Here is a 13,032-nt window from a genome sequence, read left to right as displayed (position 1 = left end):
TTATGACAAAGCTAATGAAAAATTTAAGGTGCAAGATATGTAGAGACTGCTGTGAATTCTGTGATCAAAGAGAGAGTGCAGAGCGGGAGCCGGAGCTATACCAGCCTGTTGAATATGCACAGACGTCCCTGGAAGGATCCGTGACAAATTGGTGGCTCTCATCACCCCCAAGATGAGTACTGAAGGTTGGAAACAAGACTGGCAGGGCAACTTTTCATACCCGATGCTCTTGAGTATTTTGGATTTTGTACAACGTGAAGCTATTACCTGTTTAAATTTTTTTTAAGTTACTAAAAGGGCTCATTGTTATAAAATGAACACTGATTACATCCTATAGTGTATAAACTGTAATATATTATGGCTGGGAAGTGAAGAGGTAAGGGCTGGGGTTCCACTGTCTTTCGCTTTGTCTCTCTCCACTCTTCTCTTAGGCGACATCAGCTTCCATATGTCACTTCAGGACAGAAGGTGTCAATCCCTATATTAAAGATAAGCAAAGCTTTTTTACAATTTATACCCAAAATAATGATATATAAAAGTGCTATTATTATTAGTTGTTATTCCTAAGAGATTCTCACAAACCCCTGGTTGCAGTGCCCTGCTCTGAAGACCAACCAAAGATCTGGCAAAAGTCCTGGCACCATTGAAAACACAGCCAACCATCAGCATAAACTAAGAGGTAGGAATTTATGAATGCGTCCTACATATTAACGACAGCCACCTTTTTCCACAGCATGAATCGTCCATAGCGAAAGCTAGACACCAAGTCAGTGGGAGGCTAACAGACACCCCTGAAGTCTTGCCCCACCACTAACAGTGGGAGACATGCGGGTCACTTGGGACATTGCAATGGAATAATGACCCTTGACGAATCATTTGAACATTAGAAATATTTTCCTTTAAAAATAAAGAGACATATTTACAAAGGACAACCGAGGAGGTGCCCCCAAAGCAAAACAAGGAAATAGAACAACTCGGTTAGCGCTCTTGCCATTTCCAGAGGGGTCCTGATGCTCCTAAGTGAAGAGTCTCGCCTTACAAATCCAGGGCTGGCTGTCAGCCCTAATTTAGGGAGACGGGGACAGTTTCCCACAGTAGCTCTCTGGCCCGAAGCCGCCTGTCCGACTTCTAGACACCACTGTGCCAACAGCATGTCCTTGAACACCTCAGGTGCGAGCGACCTAGCGGCTCTTACCAGAGTTAGGATGCTAGAGACTGAGGCACCAGGCCCGAGGAGCCAGCGGTGGCGGCAGATATCAGAACATCCTGGCAGCCTTATTTTTAATAAGGTCTAGAGTCCAAGGGCCCTGATGGAGCACAGAAAAACAGTCATACCCCCAACACTCAGTAAACACAGAGCAAGGAGCTTTTCTCAAAGCACTTGGACATAGTCTAGGTAGAGGAAGGAATATTACTATCAGCAAGAGAGTGAAGATGAAGGAAGCATGGTCAAGTGTGAACCCCAGGACAGATGCTCTGCCTCCCATGTTTTTATTTGCAGACGTGAAACCGAGAACCAGACTAGTGTTTCCCTTCTTGTCCATCTGACCAGTGCTTAGTCACGCTCAAGAATCATCTGAACTTGGCCTCTTGACTGCAGCCTTCCCCAAACGTATCCCACCCTCGCTGTTCTGGGCGGCCACAGGCCACAGGACTCGTCTCCCTTCCCTCTCCTGGCTCTTAGGGCAGAATCCCGATGCTACTTTCAGTGTGTCAGTCAGCCCCCCTCCCGCCCCCAGGCCAGTATTCTTGTGGACCAGAGAGTCCACACCGGGCGGGGCCAGCCTAGAAGAGCAGCAGCTGGCATTCCCCTCTCCGAGGCCCACAGAGGGGTCACTCCAGGGGAGCAGGCCACGGGGTGCAGTGACCCTGAGGTTCTGCCCAGGGAGGAGGGGTACACTGTCAAGATGGCAAGCTCCAGAGCTCTACCCAAGGGGACTGACTTTATGTAGAACCCAGCTGGAGAACTCCATGCCTAAGGTCATTGTCAAAGACAATGGAGGCCTTGGTGCAGAGCAAAATTAGGAGGAGTCTGCTGGCTCCCAGAAATAAGCAAAAATCACAGTGCAGCCAGAAATTTAGCCAAGAGGAGCCCCCTGTGGGGTCACGGTCAACTCTGTGGTCTGGGAGCCTGTGTGTATGCACTAGGCTGAACCCAGACCCATCAGAGAAGGACGGGGGCAGGTTGAAAGCATTTCCCAGGTCACACAAGATCCATTAGCCAAGGGCAGGAGCCCAACTGGCTCAAGACCTCTGACCAACCGCTGGCTGAACAGTAAGCAATTCTGATGCAGGAGCAATGTAACTTACTCTGACCCGGGGGCATTAGAAACTCAGGCTTAAAAATAAGCCACACTCATCCCTGGTGGCCTGAAAGCTTGTCTGCATGCCCAAGGCTATCCTCTCTCAGGAGTGACCGGGAAGAACACCTCTGAGCCAGAATAGACATTGCCCCAAATTGCTACTGAAACGGAGAGGGAGCGAGCAATTACTTCTGCATCCCTTGAACTGGCGTGAGGACTGATAAATTGGACCAATGCTTAGCTGTCCTCCAAGAATCACCCAAATTTGGCCCCTTGACTATAGCCTCGCTCATGGAGAGTGAAGAAGAGAATGGCTACACCTTTCCACACGAACTGGGCCTAAAAGCTCCAAGTATTCCCGTCCCAATAATGAAGATGCTAAAGTGGCACTGAGCTCGGGTATCTGGAAATTGCCTCCGATCCCTAACACACGGAATGAGAAGGCGCCACCTGAGAAGAATTAACCGAGGAGGGTGTCCTGTAGGCGCCCGACAGCTGCTCCTTCCGAGGCTGGAAGCGGCATCATTAGGGATGATGAATGACAAAGTTGAAGGACGAGGGGTGGAATTGGCAGGTTATCCTGGAGCACGGTGATGAAATGTTGTAACGGCGCTTGGATTGGCTTCAGCAGTTCTGTGTGCAGAAATTTCTGACGCATCTGGTGTCAAATTATTGAGCTCCATCCCCAGGAAGGAGCGGTACCGAACAGTTCCCTGGCTCTTACCGGTGGTGACAGAAACTCAAGAAGAGTCGGTAAATAAACTTATGAAGTTTGCCCTAATGTTAAACAGCTCCTTGATTTGTGATCTTTTACAAATCCTCAATAAGAGCTCTTTTTTTAAAAAAAATATATATATATATATATAAACAGATTTCTGTCAAAGAAATAGTAATTGGATTTTGCACCCATTATTCCAGTCCGCTGGGCTCTGCTGAAAGCCTGCTTTCACCATCCAGTCGATAACTCCTTATTTCACCTTTGTCATGTCGAGGAACGATCAGTATGCCATTGGGCACACTGTGGCCCAGTTTCCTCCTCTGTAAAATGGAGGTAATCGTAATATCTGATTCAAAGGGGTCTGAATGCCGAATGAGTTAATGCATGAAAAATTTACATTAAACTCAATATTTTCAATATTATTGTTCAATAAATTGATTTAAGATAATGACGAACTCACACCGAGACAAAACTCCACAGGCCGCTACAAATCTTTTTCCAGGGAACAGTGGTCCTACAATAGAAATTGTTTGCGTTTTCTATTTTTGCCAGTGACAATCCATGTCATTGGATCCATTGCCAACCAATCCATGGGTTGGACCAGCACTCAGTCCATCTCCTTCTCTCAAGGATAAAATGATAGCGGTTCTTGTTACATGTGCTGCTTAAATCAAGGTGCCCTATGCATTCCCCTGAGATAATAACCCCAATCCAAATGTAAAACAAATTTTCACTATATATGATTTCTCCTCTGTGAATATCGGGCATACTAGATACAGGACTCTCTTTCATAATGTTTTTTTAAAGATTTTTAAAAAGATTTTTTATTGATTTTTAGAGAGAGAGGAAGGGAGAGAAAGAGAGAAAGATCGATCGAAGTGAGAGCAGAACATTGATCGGCTGCCTCCTGCATGCCCCCTATAGGGGATCAAGCCCACAACCCAGACATGTGCCCTGAGTGGTCATCAAAGCAGCAACCGTTGGGTGCACAGGACGACACCCAACCAACTGAGCCATAAAAGTTTTGATAGTCTCCATGAATTCATTCTTTCTTTCGTTTTGATGAGTATCTTCTATGAGCTAGGTAATGGCTTATACATTAAAGAAACAGATGTATATTATTGTTTGGGATTTGTTCCAGTCTAAGGAAATATAGAGAATCATCATAATTTTATGGAGAAATTATGACAAGGGCCACCAACGTCCAGAGGTTCGTGTGAGATTCTTTTCAAGGATGTGACAGGTGCTCAGTCTTGAAGACAAGTGAACCACAGAGAAAGGGGAGGTCATTCTAACAAGTGAGGGTGTGAGCGAAAGGACAGAGGTGTGTGAGGCAAGGGAAATAGTGTGACCTGTCGGGTTCTTGGGAAATGGTAGGGAATGATGCTGGAGACATGGGCAAGGCTGATATAAATTAATTAGAAAACAATATGCTATAGTGCACGAGGTAGGGCCTGATTCCTTGTTAGAGACTGTGATTTAAAGAAGTGAAAGGTGAGAGGTGGCTCAGAGCTGGGGAAAGCTTTGAGAGGCCCATTGGGCTACATCCATAACTCACGGCTCAGCCTCTAAATATCCCTTTTTCTGGATAAAGCTCACGGGGAGGTTACCATGCTCCCTCACGGGTGCAGGTCATGAGGCCCACGGGACTCGAAAGCTCTCACCCAACACCCTCGTGGGCCGTGGGACTGTGACTTTTCCCGTCGCCCTTAATGAAGGCAGCCTGATTGTGAAAGGAGTTCCCTCCTTTCCCTGCGAAGGCAGCAAGTGGGTGCAGGTTCCTTTGCATAACTGGTACCTTCCTGCCCACGCGAGTTCTTCTGTTCTGCACACAATGAGACAGGAGGAAAACCTGTCCCGAGAACAGCTGAAGCTCGAGTTGTTGTCCAGTTTCAACCCGTTCTTAGCTCAGGCCTTGCTTCTGCCTCACAGAATCTTCTGTTTGAATTTCACAGCCCCCTTCTTCAGCTATCGTAATGATGAAAATAAGGTTTGTACGCTCTACACCGGAGTTTTAATTCAGCAAACTTCCTGGGGCCTGAGCCTAGGACCTGTGTAATTTTCCTGGAGTTGGAGCCCAAAGGCTTCACTGAGGGACATATGAAGGGTCAAATGGCGTCGCCCACCATTCCCACCAATTCTCAGTCCCACCCCCATCGTTTGAAAGAACCCAGGAAGGGTCTCGCTTCTTCAGGGTGTTGTCACAAAATCTTAATGGTCCTTTCAGACGAAAATGTACCTCCCAGGCCTAGTAACTGACCTATTTGGTTCCAACATAGATCATAATAATTTGACAGGGTCACTTATTTTAGAGTCTGATTGCCTTCCTTGCCTCCGGGTGCTCCAGGAAAAAGGGGATTTGTGGCTGAAAGGGTTAAGTGGGCTTTATTACAATGTCCCCCATTCCGTTTCCCTCCCTTCAGCTCCTTGGCAAAATGTTAATCTAATTGTGATACTATCACTTTGATGACAATATGACAAGACAGACAAATTTGATTTTACCCTCGGCAGAGCGAAGCATATGCTGCTTGGGAGGTTTTGACAGAGAGAAAGGCATAAAACAAATGGAGTTCATGAATATACAATTTTTATTGTACACAGTAGTGACATCCAAACTTCGGAGGCTCGGCGGGCGAGACCGAGGCTTTGCCATTGAGATTAATGGGCACGTGAAACGGTGCCAACGGAGGGTATTGCTGTTTATGCTCAACACGTCGAGGTTGAAAAGCGAATTTTCTTCTCAAAATGAATGATGCACTAATGGCGCCGAGGCATTTGTGCCCAGTAGCGGTCGGTCCAAAGTAATTTTTTGTTGTTGTGATTGTAAAATTGTGTCATCTCAACTGCGATGATAGCCCTGCGTAGGTAAAGGTCAAGCTGGTGCTGTGGGTGGTTATGAAGCAAGGAGGAAATTGGCGTGTGGAGTCCCCTGTTGCTGGCTTAGGAACGGTTTCGAGATGATTTTTTTTTGTAACTCTATTTCTCGTTTAATGTAATAGAGCGAGGAAAGACAGCACACATTAACAAAACGCAAATTAGATTTTTTTTTTTTTCCAAGTCAACATGCGTCTTCTGAAGGAGTGGAGGGTCGCTGGAGAAAGGACGGTGTGAAGGTGACAGACTCCGTGCAAAACCAGGGGAGGCCCGTTGTCAGGGAAAGAAGAGAAATGAGGAGTCTTGGGAAAGTCTCAGTGCTGGGTTTCACTCTTTACTTTTTGATTTGACTCGTTGACAAAACCCAACAGGGTTCTTGGTCTTTGCTTTTAAAAGCCTACACTGCCATTAAGTGAGATGCAACCCGCCTTTGCCTTAAGCCAGGATGCAAATGACTGGCTCCCTGGTTGCTCACCTGTAGCTGGTAGTCTGGGCCTTTCTATGGTAATGAGCTCCCCGTGACTCATACAGGTCAAACCTGAGTCTCAAAGTTTCTTCTTCATTCTTCAAAGAAAGGTAAATACCCAGGTCGTAACATGAAATGCAAAAGCAGCTTGTCAAACTTCAATTAAAAAAAAAAAATATATATATATATATTTAAGAAAACATTTCCTCACATTAAAGACCTGAAAAACTATACTTAGAATTTTGTAATATGTCTCAAGAAGTACAATATTTTATGATTTAACTATAGAACTTCTTTCCACTTGAGCTTTTATATGATTCTGGTCAACAGGAAAACTTTCACACACTATGATGTTAAATGTAAAGGGTAAGACTAGTCTTGATATTGAAGGTCTTTGAAGATCACCTCGTATAACCACAGTTTCTCCCCTCGAGTAGACGTATCCTTTGGGCCAACCAACATCCTTTGGGGGAAACGCCTCTTCCTGAATCAGGCGGGGCTGACTCCATCCCAGGTTCAGGGCGCGGGTTTCTGACTCAGGTAGCCCTGTCCACGCTCTCCTGGCATCTTGTACTGGAACACTCTGCAAAGAAGTAGGTGCTGTCTTTTCTTCCTAAGCAACTGGCCTCAATGTGGTTGGCAGAGCTCTTTGCCCACTTGAGGAAACCTGCCTTACAGTGACCCCAGTGTGGCAGGTGAGAGAAAATCTGAGGAAGAAAAAGTGGGTGCGTATGTCCTGGACTAGGCCTGACTCCGAGCATCCCAGTGGCATGAACCAGCACGTTTCTTTCTCGGTGAAGCAAGACAGAGCTGTGTTTTCTGTCCTTTATAAATGAAAGGATCCTAAACAATTCCTTAGGGACCATTTTTGCTAATTCTCTGATGATACCCCTAATGTCTAAATGGAAAATAATATAAATAATTAGGCTAGAAAGAAGAGTAGAGTCTGTGAATAGCTTTGTGACTGACATGCTCTCTCCTTAGAAAATTCATTTGTCATTGCCGCCTAGTCCTTGCAAGAGATTCTTTTATTATTTCTTCAGGTATATCCAAGAAGAAAACCGTGTCTACTAAACCCACCAACGATAATGAACTCATTTCCCTGTTTTCAAATAATTGAATATGCTCACATTTCTGGTGATCAGAGTTTTAGATGAGTGGAGACACGAGTTCTAGTATTCTAAGTCCTAAATTCCAGCCAAAAGCAAGTTTAATGTCTTAATTGGCCTGTGCTGGCTCCAAATGAGCCAGGTTCTTGCCGTTAGTCGGGGCACAAATGCTCCCAGGAGATGGAGAAATAAAATTGGTTCAATATTTCCCATTATGATTGTAAGCACGCCGCCCATTCGAAAACTTGGGGGGATTTTTTTGCAAACACGTTTCGGGAGCCCTGCCATGAGGAATTCCAGTGTCTTCCAGAAGATCCTTCCTGCAGCTCCAGCATGAAGAGCAACCAAGGGCCCCACTATTCTTCTGTTTCCTGCGCGCCCCATCTGCCTGCTCCTAAAAGCCTCCCTGTAATTTCAAGAAACATGTGTGAACTACATTTTACGGTAGGATGTGTTGTCCAGGAGGTCCCTGGCCAGCATCACACAGGCGGAGAAGTCCATCAGACGGCTACAGCGGCAGATGGCAGCTTTTTTGCAATCTAGTGGCATATGGTTTGTATTCTCAGTGGCGGGCACGCTAGTCACCCCGCGGCCAGGCTGCCGCACCGGCCAGTTCTCCCGGCCCCGGGTTCAGCTCGCGCAGGTCGCTGTTCCTGGAGCGTCGTGCTCATGTCTCACCCTGCTCAGAAGGAACAGCGCCTCGGACCAGCACGTACTGGGCATTGCCTGCCGGGGATCGCCATGCGGGCTGCTCTCCCACATGTTCCCTCACTGAGGTTTCACGAGACACCCACGAGGTGCTCAGGGATCTCTGATGACATGTGGGCACTGCTCAGATCACGCTCAGGCTCTAGGTGCCCACCGAAGGGAGACAGCCACCCAGCTCCTTCTTTCTCTCGGCGCAGTCAACCAGGGCCGTTCCTCCGCAGTTTCGCTGCGGGTTTTCTCTTTGCCAGAACACCGGCCTTGCCCTTCTCCACCTATCCAGGTTTTTAACTTCTTCAAGGACCACCCCCAGATCACCTCCTCTGAGAGCCATTTCTCCCTGAGTGCCTTAACCCTTTCAAAGTGGTCTTTTCGTCTCATATTTCTCCATCTGTGAGTCTGTACCTTTTTTGGTACAGACATGCCTGTGTATTGCTTTGAAATAAATAGTTGTCTAGATTTTTTTTCATAATTGTCTCTTTGAGTAGATTCTAATTATTTTATAGACCTCATTTTTTCTACTTATGTTTTTAAATTTTTCTAGGGTGGCTTTTGTAGTTTTAGATACTGAAATTTATCATTGAATTGCATTGTATGCCCGTGAAAGAAAATTTAGGTGGATTTGCCTTGAACTCTAAGTTCCCATGAGTCTAAATATGAGGATGATCACCTGGACCTGGGTTGGAAGGATAATTCAATTAGGTCCTTTTTTTATTCAGTGGGCTTCCTGTGTGGTGTTGCCTGGTGCACGGGGAGCCTGGTGCACTGCTATTGTCTCAGGATTCCTCCTCCACCCATAGTGATCAAACGGTCATCTCCATGAATGATGCCATTCCCCCTCCATGAATGATGCCATTCCTCTCCATGAATGATGCCATTCCTCTCCATGAATGATGTCATTCCTTCTTTGACCATAGTGATCAAAGGGTCATCTCCATGAATGATGCCATTCCTCTCCATGAATGATGCCATTCCACCTCCATGAATGATGCCATTCCCCCTCCATGAATGATGTCATTCCTTCTTTGACCATAGTGATCAAAGGGTCATCTCCATGAATGATGCCATTCCTTCTCCATGAATGATGCCATTCCTTCTCTAAGAATGATGCCATGGTGATGCAAAAGTGCTTCAGATACCCAAGCCTGTCTAAACGTGGCAATACCAAGACTGTGAAGCCAATCACTTGAATGAAAATTTATAGTACCTTCTAGAAAATGAATCAGAGCCTCAAGTCCTTTGGTCACAGTATCAGAAAAGACTCCCTTGGTCAATGGGACATGTACCCTCTTGAAATCAAATGTCCTATATCAGTGAGAGAGAGTGTCTTGGTGAGGACATAGGGTGCTCAGAGTGACAACCCCGAGCTCCCAGTTGCTTTGAACCAATGAACGTTACTTATCTTCACCTCTCTTGGGGTGGCCGTTGAAAGGATCGCTCCCCCGTTTCAGTTCTGCTCCATCTGAATGGAGCGGAGAAGGGGGGCCCGCTGGAGCACCGCAGGGTTCGGGGCTGGTTACTGTCTTCAGCGGAGATGCTGGATTCATTCTCGTCTCATTTGCTGAGCGCTCTATCACTAAAGTGTCATTGAGAACTGACACCACTTAATTTTAGCAGCTTTCAATTCTCGTTTGCAGCAAGAACAGCTTTAAATGGAGAGGAGTGCAAATTACAGAGAGAGGGATATTTTTACACCGCACTCAGCATTTTATCAAACAAAGCAGCCTCCCGGGGAATGGAGGACAATACATTATAAAACCAAACTCTCTTCTGATCCTGGTAAATGGGTATTTAATCTTCCGATTGCAGGCATCCACTCTGACGAGCCTGTAATGAGTATACTGGCAGGGGCATTATCTGAGCTGTTGTGCTTTCCTACTCCTTAAAATATCCTTGGTTTTTATTTCGGGTGTGGTCAAAATGTAAAAAAATTAAAAAAAAAAAGAAAGAAAGGAAAAGGGAAAAAAGCCCCAGAGCTCAGCTGTCCCCTGCAGGCCACAGCAGAACCTTTACCTCTCTGCAAATTACAGAGCTCTGGAGATTTTTCCCCTATTAATTGCATAATTGCTTTTCCTGCCAAAGTAATTTGAACCCTTGGGGGTTAAGAAAATCACTTACTGTGAAATAGTGGCAATTTTTAACCCGTTCAGTGGAAGTTTCTTTGCCTAATTAAATGTAAAGTGGCTGTTTGCTGCCCATGGTGTGTGTCTTTCAGATGCTGTTCCGACAGCTTCGCACTAGAAGCTTCTGAGTCTTTAAACCTGGGTAGAATTATTGCACTGAGCCCTCCTGTGTCCTGGCTCCTCACATCCTCATTTTATGCAGGAAGAAAAACTTATTTAATCACTGCCTGATCTCTAATATTTGTGTCTGTCTTTCTGGGCATGAAAAAATAAAGCCATCATCCATTATAGAGACTATTTAGGCAGCTGGGAAAATAACCCTGTTGGAGGCTGGCTTTGAGAGCTGCTCGAGGGGTTTTCACAGAAGTTCAAGTCGTGATTCCATGTTATAAAGAGTTGGGCCCAGAGAGGCTTAGTGACTCCTCCAAGGTCACACCTGAAGTCCACTTTTGTATCCCCAAATCATCCCTGCAACCTGGCCTCTTTGTTTCTTGCTTTAGCGTAAGTCACATTCTTTCGTCATGAACCATTCACGAGAAGCAATTTAACCAAAAGGCTTTGTGGTTTACACGAGATGTAATTTGGCGTTTTAGAAGATGTAAATTTTACCTGCAGGGGAGAGACTTTAAGCACTGCGAAGATAAGAGCTGAAATCGATTCAAAATAATGAATAGAATCCTGGAATGGGAGCTCCGGAAGGAATTTAGGATGCCGAGCTCAAGGCTTTGTAGACGGGGAGACTGAATATCAAAGAGATCCAGGTAACTTACTTGCCTGAGGTTTCACAGCTAATAAGGACTGGTGCTGGGACTCAGGCCTCCCCGGCCTTTTGATTCCAAGTGCACCGCTCACTTTCTCGGGGCTGTTGTTAACACTCCCGGTGACAGCCAGCTCTGTGTGGGGGGCTCATTACTGAAGAGCCCGGTCAGTCTGTAAATCTGGTTGCCACCCGTTACTTTCGGGCGGCTACTGCGCTCTTCCCTTACTGCTCGAGTGGGCACATGATGCGTGTAGATCCAGCCAGAGACATGGAGCAGTGAGAGGGGAAATACGAGGGAGAGGGAAAGAAGGAACCCAGAGAGGAAAGAGCAAAATGTTTTTGAACCACGGGGCAGACGTGGGGCCCTCCGAGCCGAGATGCCATGAGAGGAGCAACAGGTCTGGGCTATGATCACATGCCGTTGACAGAGCACGGAGCAATGGGTCCAAAACGCAGGGCACTGTAATGTGTGTCTTTGGAACATTGCGCACAAAGACACAAATTTCACATTTAATTCTATTCTAGATGGTGAAATTGAGCAGTTGTAACAGTATTTTCCAAGATTTTTTTTCATTCTAGTAATTTAACTAGAATTCCACTTGGAACGGTATAGGATGTTTCCTAAATTCAATATTTTAATTTCCATGATAAGGGAGTAAGTACTGCGCAGGCTTTGCCTCATGAAATCTTCTCTCCCCCCAAGTACCTGAAATCCCACAGCATGTTATTTATACGTGGATGTCTGTTATCATCCAGGTCACAGATTAATAGGCTCATCTTAAGAGCTTGTATAGCAATCATCTGTCCCTCGAATGAGCTTTTATCCTTTGCATCACCCCTTGGAATTACTTTTACTCTAATGGGCATGGATTTGTACTGATCTATACACCTGACTCACACGACCTTCTTCCAAAAAGATGCCTGTTTCCGAGGGAGCCGTGAGGAGTTACAGGTAGAGCCTAGAGTCAAGGGAGAAGATCGGAAAATAGAACTTCCACCTGGAGCCTGAAGCCCACTGTTCTAAGCAACTAAGTCATCCAACCAAAAAAAAAAAAAGTAAAAAATGGTCTACTTAGGTGCCACGAAAATACGATTAGGCCACCCAACGTCGTGATTTCTGACGCCCTTCATCTGGTGGTAGGGCAGGAGGATGTGTGCTTTCTCTCCTTTATCTTACGTCTCCGACTCCCCCTTTACAAACCCACTGAATCAGGATATCAGAATTCCCTCGGCTCCGTTCTCAAGGCCTAGCTTTAATTCCTTTATCATGCTGTGGTTGGTGGTTATTAGATTTCCCGTGGACCTTTATTCAGAAGGTAATACTTCCAACGTACGAAGCACCAAACTTCTCTGCATACCGGAAAACACACACACACACACACACACAAAATGTGCTTCAGTGTTTGGACCATGATATGATATCCACATACATAAATATATTTGAAATCTAAGTGTCCCCTTCAGAACTTCTTTTAAAAGAAGCCAGAGAAGTAGATCATGGTTGGGGGTTGGGGGGGTTGGGGGTTGAGGGGTGGCGGTGGGGGAGGGGACGGGTGGGCTGAAAACTGAACTTCCCGAGATCGGTACTTAACATAAAAATTTCATCACAATCTTTACCATCTTGCAGCGGTTGCAGAAAAGGCCGAGGCTCCCTCCACCTCTAACTTCCCGAAGTCGCCTCTTTTACCTTCAGATCTGATGAACTGTCAAAGTCATTTACCAGTAATGAGCTCTGCTGCAAATTTTATTTTGCTTGGAATTTAATTAATGGGCCAAAGACTTTCCATTGTGATTTGAGCAAATGAGTAATAAATCAAGAAAGGGGATTTGTCAGGGAAGGAACATCTGTTTCTCACGCGCCTTACAACGCGACTACTGCTTGGCTGTGCGTTCCCGGCGCAAAGACAGTAGGAGTCCTCTCCGGTGGAGCGCTCGCTCTTCATTTATTGCTCCAGCGAAGGTGAACGGAGAGCC

The 13,032-nt window shown here is 45.9% G+C and overlaps 1 protein-coding gene across 1 annotated transcript in view; it reads right to left on the bottom strand.

The window, feature by feature from the left end:
* Window positions 1-336: 336 nt before the first annotated feature.
* Window positions 337-13,032, bottom strand: part of SPATA17 (spermatogenesis associated 17) — a 129,528-nt gene continuing 116,832 nt past the window's right edge. The window contains exon 13 of the transcript XR_013997859.1: window positions 337-478. The gene's annotated coding sequence lies outside the window, so the exon portion shown is untranslated. The remainder of the gene's footprint in view (window positions 479-13,032) is intronic.

The sequence above is a fragment of the Miniopterus schreibersii genome (genome assembly GCF_964146895.1).
Source record: "Miniopterus schreibersii genome assembly, chromosome: 21".
Lineage (NCBI taxonomy): Eukaryota > Metazoa > Chordata > Mammalia > Chiroptera > Miniopteridae > Miniopterus > Miniopterus schreibersii.
The sequence above is the reverse complement of the archived record's forward strand: the minus strand, read 5'-3'. Positions and strand labels throughout refer to the sequence as shown.